We start from the raw sequence: 19855 nt of genomic DNA, 5'->3' as shown, positions 1-19855 counted from the left end.
CCTGACTTTGGAAATGTTTCATAGAGCACTGTAGTGGGATCTTTACCTGTGCTGTTCCAAGGGGTGCTTGATACTGGCATTGAATGAAAAGAGTCTCATAGTCTTTTGTTCAGTAATGTGACATTTTTCATTTTTATGCGCAAAAGGTTAAGTTAAAAATTTAGCAAAGTGCAAGACAGACTGGAATTGATTAGTGTTTTCCTCACAGCCAGACAGGAAAAAGCAGTCCTCATGATAATCTGAGTGCTGACCAGCCTTTGCAATGGAAAAAAATCAGTCATTCATCAAATTTTAAAAAAATAAGAAAAGGGCAGGCAAAGCTTTTCCTGGTTCATGGCGTGTATTTGTGTAAATATTTGTGCATGGAATTAAATGGGACAGAGTTATACAGGGAGCAAGGTTAAACTCTCAATGCTGGATCAAACATAAGACTAAACAAAGCACTGCATTTGAAAATTAACATTGTAAATGCTATAGGGTTCATAGAATTTATAGTGCAGAAGGAGGTCATTCGGCCCATCAAGTCCGCACCAGTCCTTGGAAAGAGCACCCTACCCAAGCCCACACCTCCACCCTATTCCTGTAACCCAGTAACCCCACCCAACCTTTTTGCACACATGACCAATTCACCTAACCTGGACATCTTTGGATTGTGGGAGGAAACCGGAGCACCCGGAAGAAACCCATACAGACACGGGGAGAACGTGCAGACTCCGCACAGACAGTGACCCAAGCCGGAATCGAACCTGGGACTCTGGCGCTGTGAAGCAACTGTGCTAACGACTATTTTAATGGCACTGGACTCTTGTTCTGCCCTACAATACAAAAGCTTTGAAATCTAGTTGCAATTGATCCTTCAGTACCATCAACGTCCTCCAAAAGAAAATGGTGCAGTGAAGTGATGCATACCCGAAGCCACATCACGGAAAGGTGGGCTACACACGTGTCTATATTTCATCTCATGGCATCAGAGGAGAAGAATTGAACAAAACCCAGGCACGGCCCTGTGGGAAGTTATAGATGGCACGGAAGCTTATCTTTCTCACCGTCTTATGGTCAGTCCAGAGTTCTGACATGCAAACAGACTCAGGTACAGTGATGGTGGTAGGAAGTGCAGAGCTAACACTGCCTACATTGAGGTAATGATACGCAGTTCAGGGAGTCATAAACAAGTCAAGGAAAACTGACATGAATATAGCTTAAGAATAGTTCATGGCAGAAATAATGTGCAGAAGTTATGTTACAACTTTAGAATTTAATGAAAGCAAAACATTGCAGATAATGGGGATCAGAAATAAAAACAAAATGCTGGAAAAACTCAGCAAGTCTGGCAGCAGCATCTGTGGAGAGAGAAACAGAGTGATGGCCTCAAGTCCAATATGACTCTTCTTCAGAACTTTCAAAGTATCTTCAACAATAAGTTTCATTTTAAATGTCATGCCAAAAAACTACCATAAAGGTGCAGGAGGTCATCGGGAAGGCAAATGGAATGCTGGCTTTTATTTCAAGAGGTCTGGAGTATAAAAGGAAAGAGCTTTGCTGCAACAGTATGAGGTAATAGTGAGGCCACATTTAGAATACAGTACTGTGTCCAATTTTGGTCCCCCTATTTATGGAACATTGGGCGGGAACGTACAAGATTCTTAGGGGGTTAGATCGGGTAAACGTTGGGAGGATGTTTCCTCTCATGGGAGAGCATTGGACCAGAATAATGATGCACTTGAGGAACAATTTCTTCTCCCAAAGAGCGGTGAATCTTTGGAATTCTTTCTCCCAGGAAAGTGTGGAGGCCGAGTCCTTGAACGTTTCAAGACTGAGATCGATCGGTTTTTAATCAGTATGGGAAATAAAGGAAAGTGGACTTATTGAATGTTAGATCAGCCATGATCGCTGGTCAAAGGTAGACTATCTTAAGGTAGGTCCGTCAAACTCTAACATCACACACTGGTACCATGATGTGTCGGGTATGCTGGGTCTGCGCGGACTGCGTTTACTATAGCAGTGAGAGAGACAAGCTTCTAACACTTGAAGAAATGCAACGCTATTTTATTGAACTCTTAACTATTAAACATACTTTAACTGTGGGTTGACACTATGCTGGGTTGACTAGAGACCTGAGGCTAACCTGACCAGACTATCTTACTACCACATGGTGGATGTTCCAGTTGTTGCTCACAGGCTCTGACTGTCTCAGAGGCTGCATCCCAAGAGAGCGGGAAAACTAGTGCCCTCTGGCTTTATAGTGGCCGTGTCCTGTCGGGTGATTGGCTGCTGTGTTCTGTGTGTTCATTGGTCATCCTGTGTGTCAATCAATGTCTGTCTGTGCACCATCATAGACTTGTGTGTATATTATGACAAATGGCACAGCCGGCTCGAAGGGGTGAATGGCCTACTTCTGTTCCTATTTCCTATGGTGTTGTGTGATCCTCGGTAATAACTATTGCACTTCTTGAAATGATCGGCTTGCCCATTTGAATAAAATTTTCAGCCAGCTCTTTTTTGTCAGGGAGACACAAGCCAAAGTTCTTCCAGGCTAATCTAATAAATGCATTCAAAAATCAAGTGAAAATATAATGAGGAAAATCATTTGGCAAATATTATGAAATATATTATTAAATATAAAAATTATAAGCATCTGTTCCAGGGCATTACTGCAGGAGATCTTCAGGGTAGTGTCCTCGGCCTAAACATCTTCAGCTGCTTCATCAATTACCTTCCTCAGGACCGTCATAAAGTCAGAAATGGGGATGTTTGCTGGTGATTGCACAGTGTTCAGCACTATTCGCGACTCCTTAGACACTGAAGCAGCCCACGTCCAAATGCAGAAAGATCTGGGCAACATCCAGGCTTGGGCCGCTAAGTGGCAAGTAACATTTGTGCCACACACGTTTCAGGCAATGACTATCTCCAGCAAAAAAGAACTGAACCATTGCTCCTCAACATTGAATGGCATTACCATCACTGAAGAACCACTATCACCATCCTGGGGGTTACCATTGACCAGAAACTCAACTGGACCAGCCATATAAATAATGTGGCTATAGGAGCAGGTCAGAGGCTAGGAATCCTGCAGCAAGTAACTCACCTCATGATTCTGGAAAGCCTGTCCACAAACAAGAAGGCCCAAGTCAGGAATGTGATGGAATGTTCTCTACTAGCCTGGATGAGTGTAACTCTAATAACACGCAAGAAGCGCAACACCATCCACAACAAAGCAGCCAGCTTAATTGGCATCCCAACCACAAACATTCACTCCCTCCACCTCCGATGCACAGTGGCAGCAGTGTGCACTATCTACAAGATGCACTGCAGCAACTCACAAAGGCTCCTTAGAAAGTACCTTCCAAACCCATGACCACTACCATCTAGAAGGTCAAGGGAAGCAAGTACCTGGGAACACCACCAACTGGGAGTTCACCTCCAAGCCACTCATCATCCTGACCCAGAAATATGAAATGAAATGAAATGAAAATCGCTTATTGTCACGAGTAGGCTTCAATGAAGTTACTGTGAAAAGCCCCTAGTTGCCACATTCCGGCGCCTGTCCGGGGAGGCTGGTACGGGAATTGAACCGTGCTGCTGGCCTGCTTGGTCTGCTTTAAAAGCTAGCGATTTAGCTGAGTGAGCTAAACCAGGCCCTTCGCTATGTTGTTATTCCTTCACTGTCATTGGGTCAAAATCCTGAAACTCCCTTTTTAGCAGCACTGTGGGTGAACCTGCTCCACATGGATTGCAGTGTTTCACGAAGGCAGTTCACCGCTACCTTCGCAAGGGCAATTAGCGATGGGAAATAAATTCTTGCCCAGCTAGTGATGCCCACATCCCATGAATTAATTTAAGAAATATATCCTTTCAATAACTTCTTTTGGCATAATGTAGCAAGCGTTTTGAAAAGACAAGAATTAATAGTCCTTCATGGACGGGGCACAGTAGCACAGTGGTTAGCACAGTTGCTTCACAGCTCCAGGGTCCCAGGTTCGATTTCCAGCTTGGCTCACTGTCTGTGCGGAGTTTGCACTTTCTCCCCGTGCGTGCATGGATTTCCTCCGGGTGCTCCGGTTTCCTCCCACAGTCCAAAGTTGTGGGGCGGGATTCTCCGACCCCCCCCCCCCCCCCAAATTCACTGGCACCAGGGTTTTGGCGGGGATGGGAAGCTCACCGCGCCGGTCGTCGGCCACGAGCAGCAGACCCCTCCCCGGCGATTCTCCGGCCTGCGATGAGCCGAGCGGCCGCCTGTCCCGCCGGCGTAAATTAGACCTGGTTCTCACCGGTGGGTCCTGGCTCTGCGGGTGGCCTCGGGGGGGGGGGGGGGGATCTGGTCCCGGGGGGTGCCCCCACGGTGGCCTGGCCCGCGATTGGGGACCACCAATCCGCTTGCGGGCCTGTGCCGTGGGGGCACTCTTTCCCTCCGCACTGGCTGCTGTGGACCTCCGCCATGGCTGGTGTGGAGACGAACACCCCTGCGCTTACGCTGGGATGACGCCATCACACACTGGTGCTCCCACGCATGTGCCAACGTGCGCCAGTGCTGGCCTAGCCCCTGAAGGTGCGGCCCGATCCCGGAGTGGTCCATGCCACTCCTCGGCGCTGGTACCACCCACCCCGCCGGGTAGGGTAGCGCCCGTGCAGGTTAGGTGGATTGGCTATGCTAAATTGCCCTTAATGTCCAAAAAGGTGGGGTTGCTGGATTGCGGGGATGGGGTGGGGTTGCGGGGTTGGGTAAGTGCTCTTTCTAAGGGCCAGTGCGGACGCAATGGGCTGAATGGCCTCCTTCTGCACTGTAAATTCTATGATTCTATGAAACCTATACTTCTCAAAACTAAGGATCTCTCCATCTAGTTCCCTTTGAAAGATTCCTGAACTTTACCTCTACCATTCTGGGTACTGATCACTCCTTTCTTGAAGAAATGTTTCTTGGTACCAGTCCTGGACTTGGTTTCACCCGTCTATATTTCTATGTCCTGAGCTCTCCATTAGTATTGCTCACAGAAATGTTACTCTTGCAAGCATTGTAAGCATTATGCATTCTTGGCTGAGGGCACAGACATCCATAAGTAGTTAAATCAGCTACACCAAAGGGAAGACATTATTTCATTGACAGCTCTGGCTCTCTGATCTTTTCTGTCAATTGGACAACATTTATTCATAAAAGGTAAAGAGGCTTCAAGTGCATGTGATTTCATGTACTAATACTTTAAATGGTCTGGAAGATTGACACTTTTATAGAACTGTAGTAGAGGAAGTTTTTTTAAAATTATAAAGTAAAGAAATGAATGACTGATTTCTAAAGCTTTTTCACAAAACCTACTTTTGCTTTATGGTTCATTGGTTCTATACAGAGTGTATTGTGGGTAAATGGGCAGGGAAGTGCCATAACTTGGCATGAAAGGTATGCGAGAGAGGCATGAAAGGGAGAGGTACCTGGAGGAGCATAGCTTGTCATGGAGGATACAAAAGGCTTTTGGGCCTGGGTGGAGAGTGGAGAGCCATACCTTGGCAAGTGTTGACATTGATGTGATTTAGGGAGTGTATGGGGATTGGTGGTGAGAGCCAGAGGGCAGTCCCTTATTTTGTTGTCATCATTACAACTGCAATGAAGCTCGCAAGCATGGAGGTGAGTCTTTTCAACAGCCTGCCTTCACCTGGAAGCCCCTGTTGCTGCCAGCAATCTCTTTCTGGGGATGGCAGGCCCAGCTCTTGTTATCACCAAGAACACACACCATCCCCCCCTCACTGGAATAAGAATCCTACCTTTCTCCTGAGGTGGACGTGCCAAACTCTGAAACTCCCTGACTCATACTATCTGCCTCTAGGATGAAAATCCTGCAGAATACTTTTGTAACTTTTGAAACTCAGCCATGCAATCACAATAAACTCAATTATAATAAACTGTTTTTAAAATGTGTTTGTTCACGGGATATGGGCGTCACTGCTAAGTTTGCATTTATTACCCAACACTGGATAAACAAACCGGCAGTAAGCGGCCTCCTTGAACTACCCACAGCCCATGTTGCGTAAGGAAACCCACAGTGCAGTTTTTGCAGGAGTTCCAGGATTTTGACCCAGCAACAGTGAAGGAATGGCAATATATTGCTGAATCAGTATGGTGTGTGACTTGAAGGGGAACTTGCAAATGGTGTTCCCATACATCGACTGCCCTTGTACTTCTAGATGGTAGAAGATGTGGGTTTGCAAGGTACCTTGATGAGTTGCTGCAGTGCATCTTGTAGATAGAGTACAGACTGTTGTGTGTCAGTGGTCTTTGAGAAATGTCAACAAAGGTATTAACTGAAACCGTGGAACAGGTGATCATTTCTTTTCTAAGTTCTAACAGATGGCATGTCAATCAAAACAGTCCCGCAAACAAATTTTGTTTTAGCTCTCACTGACAACTTAATCCTGTTCTGCAATGATTAAAGAGCAGGGCATTTGAAAAAAACTCAGATCATGATACTGAAACAAATCTATCTGCCCTTTATACATGTTTATACCTACTCTGTCATTTTGTGACTCCCATGATGCAGGTTCAGACCCTTTGAACAGGGAAAATCGGGTCTGTTTGAACGCAGAACGAATTTCAAAAGGTGTTGATGAGTTTGAATTTCCCTCTTGTGTAATTCACTCCCGCCACTCTACCCCCCTCCCCACTGCCAGCAAAAATTGGATCTCAGAATCACAGATTTGTTCGGGCTCAGAGGAGGCCATTGAGCCCATTGTGTCTGTACCGGCTCTCCAAATGAGCATCATGAATTAGTGCCATTCTCCTGCATTTTTCCCCATATCCCTGCGCATGGTTTCTATTCAAATAATCATCTAATACCCTCTTGAATGCCATGATTGAACCTACCTCCATTGCACATCCAGGCAGTGCATTCCAGACCTAAACTACTCGTCCTGTGAAAAAAACGTTTCTCACATCACATTGCTTCTTTTGTAAATCACTTGAAATCTGTGCCCTCTCATTTTTGAATCTTTTACAAGTGGGAACAGTTTCTCCCTATCGACTCTGTCTAGCCTCCTCAGAATATAGGAGGGAGATAGAGAACCTAGTGGAATGGTGGAGCGACAACAATCTCTCCCTCAATGCCAGCAAACTAAAGCGCTGGTCATTGACTTCAGGAAGCAAAGTACTGTATGTTCCAATGTATTCATCAATAGGGCCGAAATGGAGATGGTTGACAGCTTCAATTCCCATGTGTGCACATCACCAAAAATCTGTCTTGGTCCACCCACCTCAACGCTACCACCAAGAAAGAACAACAGAGTCTATACTTCCTCAGCAAACTAAGGAAATTTAGCATGTCCACATTGACTCTTACCAACTTTACAGGTGCACCATAGAAAGCATCCTATCTGACTATATCACAGCCTGGTATGGCAACTGCTCGGTCCAAGACCGCAAGAAACTTCAGAGAGTCGTGAACAAACCCCAGTCCATCACACGAACCCGCCTCTCATCCATTGATTCTATCTACACCTCCCGCTGCCTTGGGAAAGCGGGCAGCATAATCAAAAACTCCTCTGGTTTACTCACTCTTCCAACTTCTTTCATCAGGCAAGAGATACAAAAGTTTGAGAACACACACGAACAGTTTCAAAAACGCTTCTTCCCCGCTGTTACCAGACTCCTACACGACCCTCTTATGGACTGATCTGATTAATATTACACTCCTATAAGCTTCACCCAATGCCTGTGTCTATGTATTGACATTGTGTACCTTGTGTTGCCCTATCACGTATTTTATTTTCATGTACTAAATGATCTGTTTGAGCTGCTCACAGAAAAATACTTTTCACTGTACCTTGGTACGCATGACAATAAACAAATCCAAATCATGATTTTGAACATCTCTATCAAATCTCATCTTAGCCGTCTTCTCTCCAAGGAAAACAGTCTCAATGTCTCCAATCTATCCTCAGAATTGAAGTTACTCATCCCTGGAACTATTCTAATAAATTCACATCCTTCCAAGTTTTTTTTATAAATGTTTTTTATAGGGTTTTTGAACAAAGTATTTATCACTATGTTTGCAGGATAAGAAACATATACATATATATATATATATATATACATACACATATATAGAAGAGAAGGGCACATCCCCAACATACCAGAGAAAAGAAAATAGTGAATAATAAAAAAAATACAATAAAAAATAAAATAAAATAACTGGTAGGGTATTGTGCACCAGCTCAACAGCAGCAACTCTGTACACCTGGCAAAATTATTTACAACACATAAGTAGGCGACTGTTTGCGGGGGGAGGAGGGAGGGGGGGTGGAGACTGGGGAGGTAAATATACATTTGGGTGCCGGAGAAACAATTACAGTGGGCAATACTCGAATGGGTTTGGTGTTGGTGTTGTCGCTTGTTTCTCCCGGACGGATCTCGCTGCCGTCTCGCGCTCACATCTGCTTTTGCCGTTCCTCCCGTCTTTTGTCTTTATTCTCCTCGTTCCCTACTCCTGGAGATGCCATGTTTGTTATTGTATCCCGTGCCTTCCTTCTGGCTCTGATTTCCCTGCCTCCCTCCCACCTCCTTGGTTCTCCTCTCTTGTTCCCTGTCTCTCCCTCCCCCCCCCCCCCCCTCTCCTGTGGTTCGCCTTTCTTTCTTCTTAGGTTTAACTATCCCCCCCCTCCCCCACCCCAACCCTCTCCCGGTTTATCTCTCCCCCTCATGCTTTGGCTACTGTCCCCTGATTGTTGGCTACCTGGCTATTCTTCTGCTTGTTCGTTGGCCACAAACAGGTTCCGGAAGAATTGCATGAATGGCTCGCACGTTCTGTGGAAGCCGTCGTCTGACCCTCGGATGGCGAATTTTATTTTCTCCATTTGGAGAGATTCCCAGAGGTCGACCAGCCAGTCGGCAGCTTTGGGTGGTGCTGCTGACCGCCAGCCAAACAGGATTCTACGGCGGGCGATCAGGGAGGCAAAGGCAAGGGCATCCGCCCTCCTCCCCAGGAATAGATCTGGCTGGTCCGAAACCCCGAAGACCGCCACTTTCGGGCATGGCTCCACCCTCAGCCCCACCACTTTGGACATTGCCTCGAAGAAGGCTGTCCAGTACCCTGCAAGTCTGGGGAAACATGTGGGCGTGGTTGGCCGGGCCACCTTGGCACCGTTCACATCGATCCTCCACCTCCGGGAAGAACCTACTCATACGGGTTCTTGTTAAGTGGGCTCTATGCACCACTATTAGCTGCGTCAGGCTGAGCCTTGCGCACGTGGAGGTGGAGTTGACCCGATGCAGTGCTTCGCTCCAGAGTCCCCACCCTATCTCCATCCCCAGGTCCTCCTCCCATTTCTTTCTTGTTGCGTCCAGTACAATGTCGGCCCTTTCTATCAGTCGGTCATACATGTCACTACGACAGACAGTACTGGACGCAAGCATACTAGATCCTGCCAAGTTTTGCGTAATCCACAAAATTTGAAATTATTAATATATATCAGGAAAAGCAAGGGTCCGAATAAGGACCCCTAGGGATCAACACTACACATCTGTCTCCAGCCTAAAAAGATATCCATTAACTGTTACTGTATCATATTATTTAACCAATTTTGTATCCTCATTGCTACTGTCCCTTTTATTCCATGAGCTATAACTTTTAAGTCTGTTGTGTGGCGCTGTATCAAATGCTCTCTGAAAGTCCATATGCACCACATCCATTCTCTTTCTGTTAGATCCTCTCAGCTCCAGCAAGTTATTCAAACGTTATTTCCCCTTTAGAAATCCATACTGGCTATTTATAATCAATCCACATTTTTCCATGTGATTACTAATTCTATCGTGAATTATTGTTTCCAGAAGTTTTCCCACCACTGATGTTAAACTGGCTGGTCTGTAATTGCGGGGCCTATCATTACAACCTTTTTTGAACAAGGCTCTAACAGAAGCAGTGGACTGGTCCACATTTAAGAACTCAGCGACTAACTTAAATGAGTATGCCACCACCGTCACAGACTTCATCAGCAAATGTGTGGACGACTGCGTGCCAAAGAAAGCAGTACGTACGTTCCCCAACCTGAAAACATGGCTCAATGGCGAGATTGACTCCCTACTGAAGGACAGATCTGAGGCGTTCAAGGCAGACGACCCTGACCTATACAAGAAATCCAGGTATGACCTCTGCAAAGCCATCCGAGATGCCAAGAGAGAATATCAAACCAATCTAGAGTCACAGACAGACTCTTGGCGGTTGTGGCAAGGACTAAACAACATAACGGGCTACAAAGCGAAGCCGAGCAGTATCTCTGGCAGCAGCGCTCCCTTCCCCGATGAACTCAATGCATTCTATGCTCGGTTCGAGCAGGTAACCAACAATCCACTGTCGAGTGCCCCAGCAGCCCATAATTCTCCCATACCCACCATCACAGCTTCCGAAGTCAGATCGGCCTTCCTGAAAGTGAACCTGCGGAAGGCGACGGGCCCGGACGGGATCGCTGGTCGTGCACTCAGAGCCTGCATGGACCAGCTGGCAGAGGTATTCACAGACATCTTTAACCTTTCCCTACTCCACTCCGAGGTCCCCACCTGCTTCAAGAAGATCACCATCATACCGGTACCAAAGAAGAACCAGGCAACATGCCTCAATGACTACCATCCAGTGGCCCTGACGTCAGTTGTAATGAAGTGCTTTGAGAGGCTGATCATGAAGCGCATCACCTCCATACTCCCGGAACGCCTTGATCCACTTCAATTCGCATACCGCTGCAACCGGTCCACATCAGACGCCATTTCCCTGGCCCGACACTCATCCCTAGAGCATCTCGAAAACAAGGACTCCTACATCAGACTCCTATTTATTGACTACAGCTCCACCTTCAACACCATAATCCCAGCCAAGCTCATATCAAAGCTCCAAAACCTAGGACTTGGCTCTCCACTCTGCAGCTGGATCCTCGATTTTCTGACCAACAGACCACAATCAGTAAGAATGTACACCAACACCTCCTCCACAATAGTCCTCAATACCGGGACCCCGCAAGGCTGCGTACTTAGCCCCCTACTCTACTCCCTGTAGACACATGACTGCGTGGCAAAACTTGGTTCCAACTCCATCTACAAGTTTGCTGACGATACGGCCATAATGGGCCGGATCTCGAATAACGACGAGTCAGAATAGAGGAGGGAGATAGAGAACCTAGTGGAGTGGTGTAACGGCAACAATCTCTCCCTCAATGCCTACAAAACTAAAGATCTGGTCATTGACTTCAGGAAGCAAAGTACTGTACACACCCCTGTCAGCATCAATGGGGCCGAGGTGGAGATGGTTAGTAGTTTCAAATTCCTCGAGGTACACATCTCCAAAAATCTGTCCTGGTCCACTCACATCGACACTATCACCAAGAAAGCACAACAGTGCCTGTACTTCCTCAGGAAACTAAGGAAATTCAGCATGTCTACATTAACCCTTACCAACTTTTACAGATGCACCATAGAAATCATTCTATCTGGCTGCATCACAGCCTGGTATGGCAACTGCTCGGCCCAGGACCACAAGAAACTTCAGAGAGTCGTGAACACCGCCCAGTCCATCACACAAACTGCCTCCCATCCATTGACTCCATCTCCACCTCCCGCTGCCTGGGGAAAGCAGGCAGCATAATCAAAGATTCCTCCCACCCGGCTTACTCACTCTTCCAACTTCTTCCATCGGGCAGGAGATACAGAAGTCTGAGAACACGCACGAACAGACTCAAAAACAGCTTCTTCCCCACTGTCACCAGACTCCTAAATGACCCTCTTATTGACTGACCTCATTAACACTACACCCTGTATGCTTCATCCGATGCAATGCTTATGTAGTTACATTGTATATCTTGTGTTGCCCTATTATGTATTTTCTTTTCTTCCCTTTTCTTCCCATGTACTTAGTGATCTGTTGTGCTGCTTGCCGAAAAATACTTTTCACTGTACCTCGGTACACATCACAATAAACAAATCCAAATCCAAATCCAATTCTCCAGTCCTCTGGTGCTTCCCCTGAGTCAAGAGTCTGTCGAAAATGGGGTCAGGACCTCCTCAGTCAGGTCCCACCTGCCATTTTTAAAGGTATCTGGAGTCGGCAGGACTCCCTGATAGTCTGGTCCACTATTTCTGTCTCCAGTTATAATCTTCAAGTTACCAGTTTAAATTAAAAACCACTTCACTCTCTCTACCCCACCTAACATAGAGGTGCGGAACATGATAGCTTAAATGTGGATTGTTATCTGAGGGAAAATTATAAATTAATTCACTAATTTGTTTTCAAGTGATTTAGTCAAAACAAAGAAATACAAAACTGCTGTTACATAATGGGAAAGAAACATTTTATGTTGCATATTGATGCACACCAGCAAACTTTGCACTCTCTTAGAAATAGAATTCAGGCTCAAGTTTAGTTGGTATCTTCCTTCACTGAGTGTTAGATTTGGGGAAAATATTAACTGCAAAGGGATTCTTCTGATCGCAGCTCTTGAGTTAATGGAGCCCCTCAAATACACAAAAGAGATCTTTATGAGTAACAATCCCGTGGTTGCTCTCAAAATAACTGTTTAATGTTTACAATCAGTGAACCAGTCTTGAATACATGATTTTGTGTGAAAAACAATCTGGTCAATGGCAGGTTTTGCAAAACAAAAAGGAGAACATGACATACTTGACTTCTGACATTGGTTTTGTACGCATGCATTGTGGCTGAAAAGATTTTGCACATTCGCTTAAATCAGGTCTGGGTTTTTTTCTACTGATTTATTGACATTGGGCGTGATCTACCAGCTGTGACCTGCCCGAATGAAACACGCCATGCCTCAGGCCCCAGGCGTCTGATCGCCCCATTCTGGGCTCAGCAGGACTCAGCTAAGGGAGAGCATCATTTAAATGGTCCCTCAGCACTCACTCCCTGTCAAGCCAGGAAGGTGGCAGCACGGAGACCTGCTCCTCGATTTGCGGATGCCAACTTGTGCAGTCTTCTGGGAGCTTTGGAAAGAGGCAAGGCATCCTGTATCCCCCAAGGGAGTAAGACACATCTGCATGGTGACAAATACTGCCTGAGAGGCAGTGACAGCATCAATGAGTGCAGGCAGCGTGTCACTGTAGGAAAAAGATTAATGACCTCCCACAGGCTGCAACGGTAGGTTACCATCTCTCCCTTCCGGTATCAGTACCGCCTGTCACCCTTCAATTAGCAATCCTCTCCGCCCACCCCCCCCCCCCCCACCCACCCACCCAGAACTGCACGCAATACTCCAAATGCGGCCACACCAGAGTTTTGTACAGCTTCAACATGATCTCATGGCTCCGAAACTCAATCCCTCTACCAATAAAAGCTAACACACCATGCGCCTTCTTAACAACCCTATCAACCTGGGTGACAACTTTCAGGGATCTATGTACATGGACACCGAGATCTCTCTGCTCATCCACACTACCAAGAATCTTACCATTAGCCCAGTACTCTTTATTCCTGTTACTCCTTCCAAAATGAATCACCTCACACTTTTCTGCATTAAACCCCATTTGCCACCTCTCAGCCCAGCTCTGCAGCTTATCTATGTCCCTCTGTAACCTGCAACATCCTTCCGCACTGTTCACAACTCCACCGACTTTAGTGTCATCTGCAAATTTACTCACCCATCCTTCTACGCCCTCCTCCAGGTCATTTATAAAAATGACAAACAGCAGTGGCCCCAAAACAGATCCTTGTGGTACACCACTAGTAACTGTACTCCAGGCTGAACATTTCCCATCAACCACCACCCTCTGTCTTCTTACAGTGAGCCAATTTCTGATCCAAACTGCTAAATCACCCTGAATCCCATGCCTCCGTATTTTCTGCAATAGCCTACCGTGGCGAACCTTATCAAATGCTTTACTGAAATCCATATACACCACATCAACTGCTTTACCCTCGTCCACCTGTTTGGCCACCTTCTCAAAGAACTCAATAAGGTTTGTGAGGCACGACCTACCCTTCACAAAATCATGTTGACTATTATTAATAATCAAATTATTCCTTTCTAGTTGATTATAAATCCTATCTCTTATAAACCTTTCCAAGACTTTGCCCACAATAGAAGTAAGGCTCACTGGTCTATAGTTACCGGGATTGTCTCTACTCCCCTTCTTGAACAAGGGGACAACATTTGCTATCCTCCAGTCTTCTGGCACTATTCCTGTCGACAATGACGACACAAAGATCAAAGCCAAAGGCTCAGCAATCTCCTCCCTAGCTTCCCAGAGAATCATAGGATAAATCCCATCTGGCCCAGGGGACTTATCTATTTTCACACTTTCCAGAATTGCTAACACCTCCTCCTTAATTATCCATTCCTTTCACTCAACCCATTTCCGTTGTTTGGCAAGATAACCATCTGATGAGGCCAGAACACACGGGGTCACTGCGCATCCCCTCCTCACCTGCAACCCAATGGACCACCTCGGAGCAAAGCTCCGTGGAGAACATCAACAATGCATCACAGCTATCACCTGCACCTTCCACCGTCACAGAGACACACACCTCAATGGGCATCATTAGCGGACAGGCTTCTGGGTCACTATCTGGTGAGCAGCACACAGCTGCTGATGCACATCAGGTGGAGCCAGGAACATCCCAGGGATGCAGCAGTCGGAAGTCTGCTAGTTCCCAGGAACAGCTCGACCCCAGCCAGCAGCCGAGCCTCTGGACAATGTTCTCCCTGAGCTGCTAGAGATCAGAAGCCAGAGCAGTGAGATTCAGGAGATAGTGTCAGTGACATTCCTGTGACCACAAGGCCGATTGGAGGAGTCCCAAAGGCTTCAGATGCAGGAGATGATTTGGGAATTGCATGGCACCCAGGTCAACACTGCAAGGGTGGCGATCGCAGTGGAAAACATGGGGCGGGTTTCTCTCACCTCGGGGCCGGGGAATCGCTGCGACCGGCGCGGATCACGCCACGCCGCCTCGATGCCGGTCTGGCGATTCTCCAGAGAGCAGAGAATTGGCACCATTGGTGCCAGCGCGGTCGGCGCGGCGCCAGTCGGGGGCTGCTCTATCCCCCCCCCCCGGCGATTCTCCACCTGGCCTGTGGCTGTACAGAAAAACCCGAGTCCGCTGGCACCGTTCACACCTGGTCTTACCCGGCAGGACCTCGCCGTTAATGGATCGGCGGGTGGCTGGTGGGGGCGGGGGGGGGGTTAATGGACCGGGGGGGGGGCAACCGGGGCCTACCGATCGGCAGGCCGGCCTCTCGGGCTGGGGGCCTCTTTTGTTCTGCACCGGCCCCTGTAGCCCTACGCCATGTGGCGTCGGAGCAGGCGCGGAGAAGGGAGCCACCATGTATGCGCGCAATCGCGCGGGTCCCACTGTGCATGTGCGAGTTGGTGCCGGCCCCACTGCGAATCCGCAGACCTGCTGGACCCATCTGATGCCGGGTTCGGCAGCTGGAGTGGAGTGGGTCACTCCAGTGTCTTGCTGGCCTCCCTGTAGCGGTCAGAATCGCTGATCCTGAGGCCGGTTGACGCCGTCAAGAAACACAACGGCATTTACGATGGCGTCAACACTTAGCCTCAGGATCAGAGAATCCCGCCCATGGAGAACGCCATCCGAGTCATGAATGATGGTGTCAAAGGCATGGCTGAGTCTTTGTCAACCATTGCTGAGGGCTATGACATTATATCTCATTCACTGAGGAACATGTCCCAGAGGCAGGTGGACATTGCCAAGTACTCCAGTCACAGAGGACCATTGCAGAGGGCTTTGTCACCAAGGTGCAGGCAATGGGGAGCTTCCAGGACAGCAGCGCCAGTGCCAGAATCATGCATGTGTGTGCACACTATCCTGGAAGCGTGCATGACAGCTGCATCTGTTCACCACTCTTTACTATTTGATTGTTGGCAGCTGTCTCTCTGGTACTGACACTCCTATACTACAGGCACGCTATTCAGGCATCAAAGCTTGCAGAACATTCAGTCCACAAATCATTCTCTTAGATCGGCCACCTGATCTTTTGAGGTGGCACTTGAAAGTTCAGGGACCATGAAGTGCTATCACAACTAACAAGGCTAGTCCTTCCTTTGAGGCAGCTTTCAGAAGTCAAACTAGAGGCTGGTCACAGTCAGAGCGGTGTGAAAAGAAATGGGAACACCCAGTACAAAGGTAGAAAAGAAGGCACACTGCAACATTGGAACCACAGAGCCTATTGGAACTACAAGCGGGTTTAAATGGACATTCATGAGACAAGCTACAGGATGGCTCTGTTCTGTGAGAGTTTTGTAGAACAGATGGGCTGCAGGTGTGGTTGGCCCTGTTATGGGTCTCCACAGTACTTAAAGATGACTTGAATGCCCGACGTACACAACATCCCCCCCCCCCCCCTATTTGACCCAGAGGTGGCCCCTGACCCGGTGTCCTCCAAGCCCCCTAAACAACTGAACAACGCCAGCCCCCTTGAAGGGCCCCGAGCCCACCACAGCACTGAGGCATCAGCTCCAGTGTCCCTTTACTGCGTGCAGGTAAATGGAAAGGGTTCTCACCTCCTTGCTCCCCCTTGGTGTCCATGGTGCCAGGTCCCCGCTTTTGTAGAGAATTCCTAAATGACGCCTGCATGACTTCTCGCTGGATCAGTGGGGGTGACTCACAGGAGGTCACTGCATTCGACTTTAGTCTTGCTAATGAGATTAAATGAATGCAAATAAGGTCTGATCAGGTTCTTGCCCGTCTTGGGCGAGATCCTGATCATGCCATCGAGAGCGGGCAAAACTGTCTGGTGTCTGGTGAGAATTCTGGACGGTATTCTCCATCCCACCAACCCCGTTTTCCTCAGTGCCCCCCCCCCCCCCCCGGCCTTCCCAGCAGTGGGATTCACCGTTCCCGCAGCTAGCCAATGGGGTTTCCCATTGCGGACACCACATGCAGTTGGGAAAGCTGCAGACGTGGCTGCGCTGCCGGCAAAGCGGAGGATCCCGCTGACAGATAATCCCGCAGCCTGGGCGAGATTCTCCCATATGGGGAGAAATCGTAAGGCTGGCGTCAAACCCGGGTGGGTTTGACGCCAGCCCCCCCCTTCCCGACCGGGAACCGATTCTGGTCCCCGGTCGGGGCTAGCAGCCCGACGCCGTAAGCTCCGGCATCACGGGCTTAACGAATTTCGTTAAGCCCGCTTGCCGGAGTTAGCTCCAGCTGACGCGTCATATGACGTCAGCCGCGCATGCACGGATTGGAAGACTCCAACCCGCTCATGCGCGGATGATGTCATCGCGCATTTGCGCGAAACCCGCGCATGCGCGGGCCGGGTTGCCCCTCAGCCGCCCGCGAATGGATACTGCGGGGCGGCGGAAGGAGAAATAGTGCGCGGGCATCGGGCCCGCTGCCCGCGATCGGTGCCCACCGATCGCGGGCCCATGGCACCCTTGGCACGGCCATGGTACTGCCGTGCCAATCGGTGCCATGGTTATAAAATGCGAGTGTTTACGGCCGTTTTTACGAACAGCCAGACCAGGTGTGTTTGCCGTTCGTAAAAACAGCCGTAAAGGGCTGGGAACTCGGCCCATCGAACAGCTGTGAATCGCTGCCGGCCGTAAAAAAACGGTGGCAGCGATTCGTGTCGGGAGTTGGGCGTGGGGGGGGGGCGAGAATAGCGGGAGGGCGTCGGAACAGCGTGGCCGTAAAATTTTACGAGCCACGCTATTCTCCGCACCGTCGGGAGTGCGGAGAATCTCGCCCCCTATTTTTGGACTCTCCTGCTATTCACCCGACATAGCGGGATCAGAGCCAGGCTCAACAGGGCCAGAACATTGCGCCCTATGTTTCTAACAAATCTCCCAAATGTCACTACATTTTCAGCATTCACAACAAAATCAGGCAAAGCATTCCAAATATTAACAATTCTACACAAAAAATTTGTTTTACGAATATCAAGATGGGAACAAAATTTCTGTAGTTTATGCTGATGACAACACAAAATATTGTAACTGCAAGGAAATAACTTTACAGACTTCGAGGCAGTAAGGCCATGCATCAATGTATAAATTCTAATTAAATCAAAAATCAATCTTCTCTTCTCGAAAGATTTCAATTCAAGAATTCTTAAACGCTCCTCATAAATTATTCCCTTCATGCCTTCCATTTCCCTGGTAACACGTCTTTGCACTCGCTCTCTAAACTGTATATCTCTCTGAAAATGTGTATTCCAAACTGTGGATGCATAATCCAGATGTGGGCGTACCAGCTGCTTATAGAGTTTAAGATAAACACTCACATTCCGATTCAAAAAAGATGCATTCAGCACTCGTAAAACAATTTTTGCCCACTGCACTGTCTGAGCCACATGGTACATTTTTCAAAATTCATTTTTACCAGATGTGGGCTTCACTGGCTCTGCCAGCATTTATTGCCCATCCCTAATTGCCCTTGAGAAGGTGCTGGTGAGTTGCCTTCTGGAACCGCTGCAGTCCCTGAGGTGTAAGTACACCCGCTGTGCTATTAGGGAGGGAGTTCCAGGATTTGACCTAGCGACAGTGAAGGAACGGTGATACATTTCCAAGTCAGGCTGGTGAGTGACTTAGAGGGGAATGGCCAGATAAACGTCAAATTACTTTCAACAATCACACCAAAATCCTTTTCAATGGTTGAATGTGTGAATGGCTGACCATCGATATGACACTGTGAATTTGGGATTATTGTGGCCAAATGGAAAATAGAACACTTTGCCACATTAAAATGTAAGTTGCCATTCCTTGGACCATTGCACCATAGTAGAAACTCTGGAGAAGTGCATTCGAGAGCCCTGGATTATTTTTTTAACTTCCAAATAAATGTTAATGTCATCCGCATATTTCAAAGCTATGCTATGCTGCATCTGTTCATCAATGTCATTAGTATAAGCCACAAATAAAAGAAGCCCTAAGACATTTCCTTGAGAGATTCCAGAAATCATGGGCTGGATTCTCCACTGTCGGGATTCTCCATTGTGCTGGCAGCCCAGGATTTCTCGACGACTTGGGCTGCCCACAGTGGGAAACCCCATTGGCCGGCTAGGGAGATAGAGAATGTGGGGGGAACGCCGCAGGACGGAGAATTCCGCCCCATATGTGTTTGATTCGATAATTGCCAGTTACCAGTGACAACCTTCACGTAGTCCAACAAAAATTACTTTATCCATTGGTCAAGTCTGTCTTTAATCCACAATCCAGATAACGTGACAATAAGAGATTATTATTATTGTTATTATAACTGCAAATGTGACACTGAATTAAAGCCTTTTGAAAAATCCAAGTAAATTCCATCACACCATTTGCTTCTGAAAAAATGAAATGAAAATGAAAATCGCCTATTGTCACGAGTAGGCTTCAATTAAGTTACTGTGAAAAGCCCCTAGTCGCCACATTCCGGCGCCTGTTCGGGGAGGCAGGTACAGGAATTGAACCGTGCTGCTGGCCTGCCTTGGTCTGCTTTAAAAGCCAGCAATTTAGCCCAGTGTGCTAAACCAGCCCCTAGTCTGTCAACTAAAGCAGTCACATCTTCGAAAAATTCAAGTAACTGTGAGGCACATGAACCCCTAGGAATGAAGCCAATCTGGTTGCCCCCTCAGTAAGTCCACATTCCTTCCAAAAAGCCCAGATGGTCTCCACAACACAAGAATCCATTAATTTTCCGCGGTGTCAAGTCAAACTGACCAGCCGATATTTCTCAGCATCCTTCCTGCTCCCACATTTTTAAAAGATAGGTACAACAAAGTGGTTTTCCATTCTTTAGGTGTTTCTCCATCTTGCAAACAATGTTTAAAGAGCAGAAAAAGCAGACACAGTAAAAAAATCCTCCTCTTTTCAGAATACAATAAAGTATCTTATCTAGTGCAGGAGAGGCAAAATTCTTGCATCTGAATAGCCTTTGTGAGG

This window comes from Scyliorhinus canicula, chromosome 4 (genome assembly GCF_902713615.1).
Source record: "Scyliorhinus canicula chromosome 4, sScyCan1.1, whole genome shotgun sequence".
Taxonomy (NCBI): Eukaryota; Metazoa; Chordata; class Chondrichthyes; order Carcharhiniformes; family Scyliorhinidae; genus Scyliorhinus; species Scyliorhinus canicula.
Note: the sequence above shows the minus strand (reverse complement) of the source record.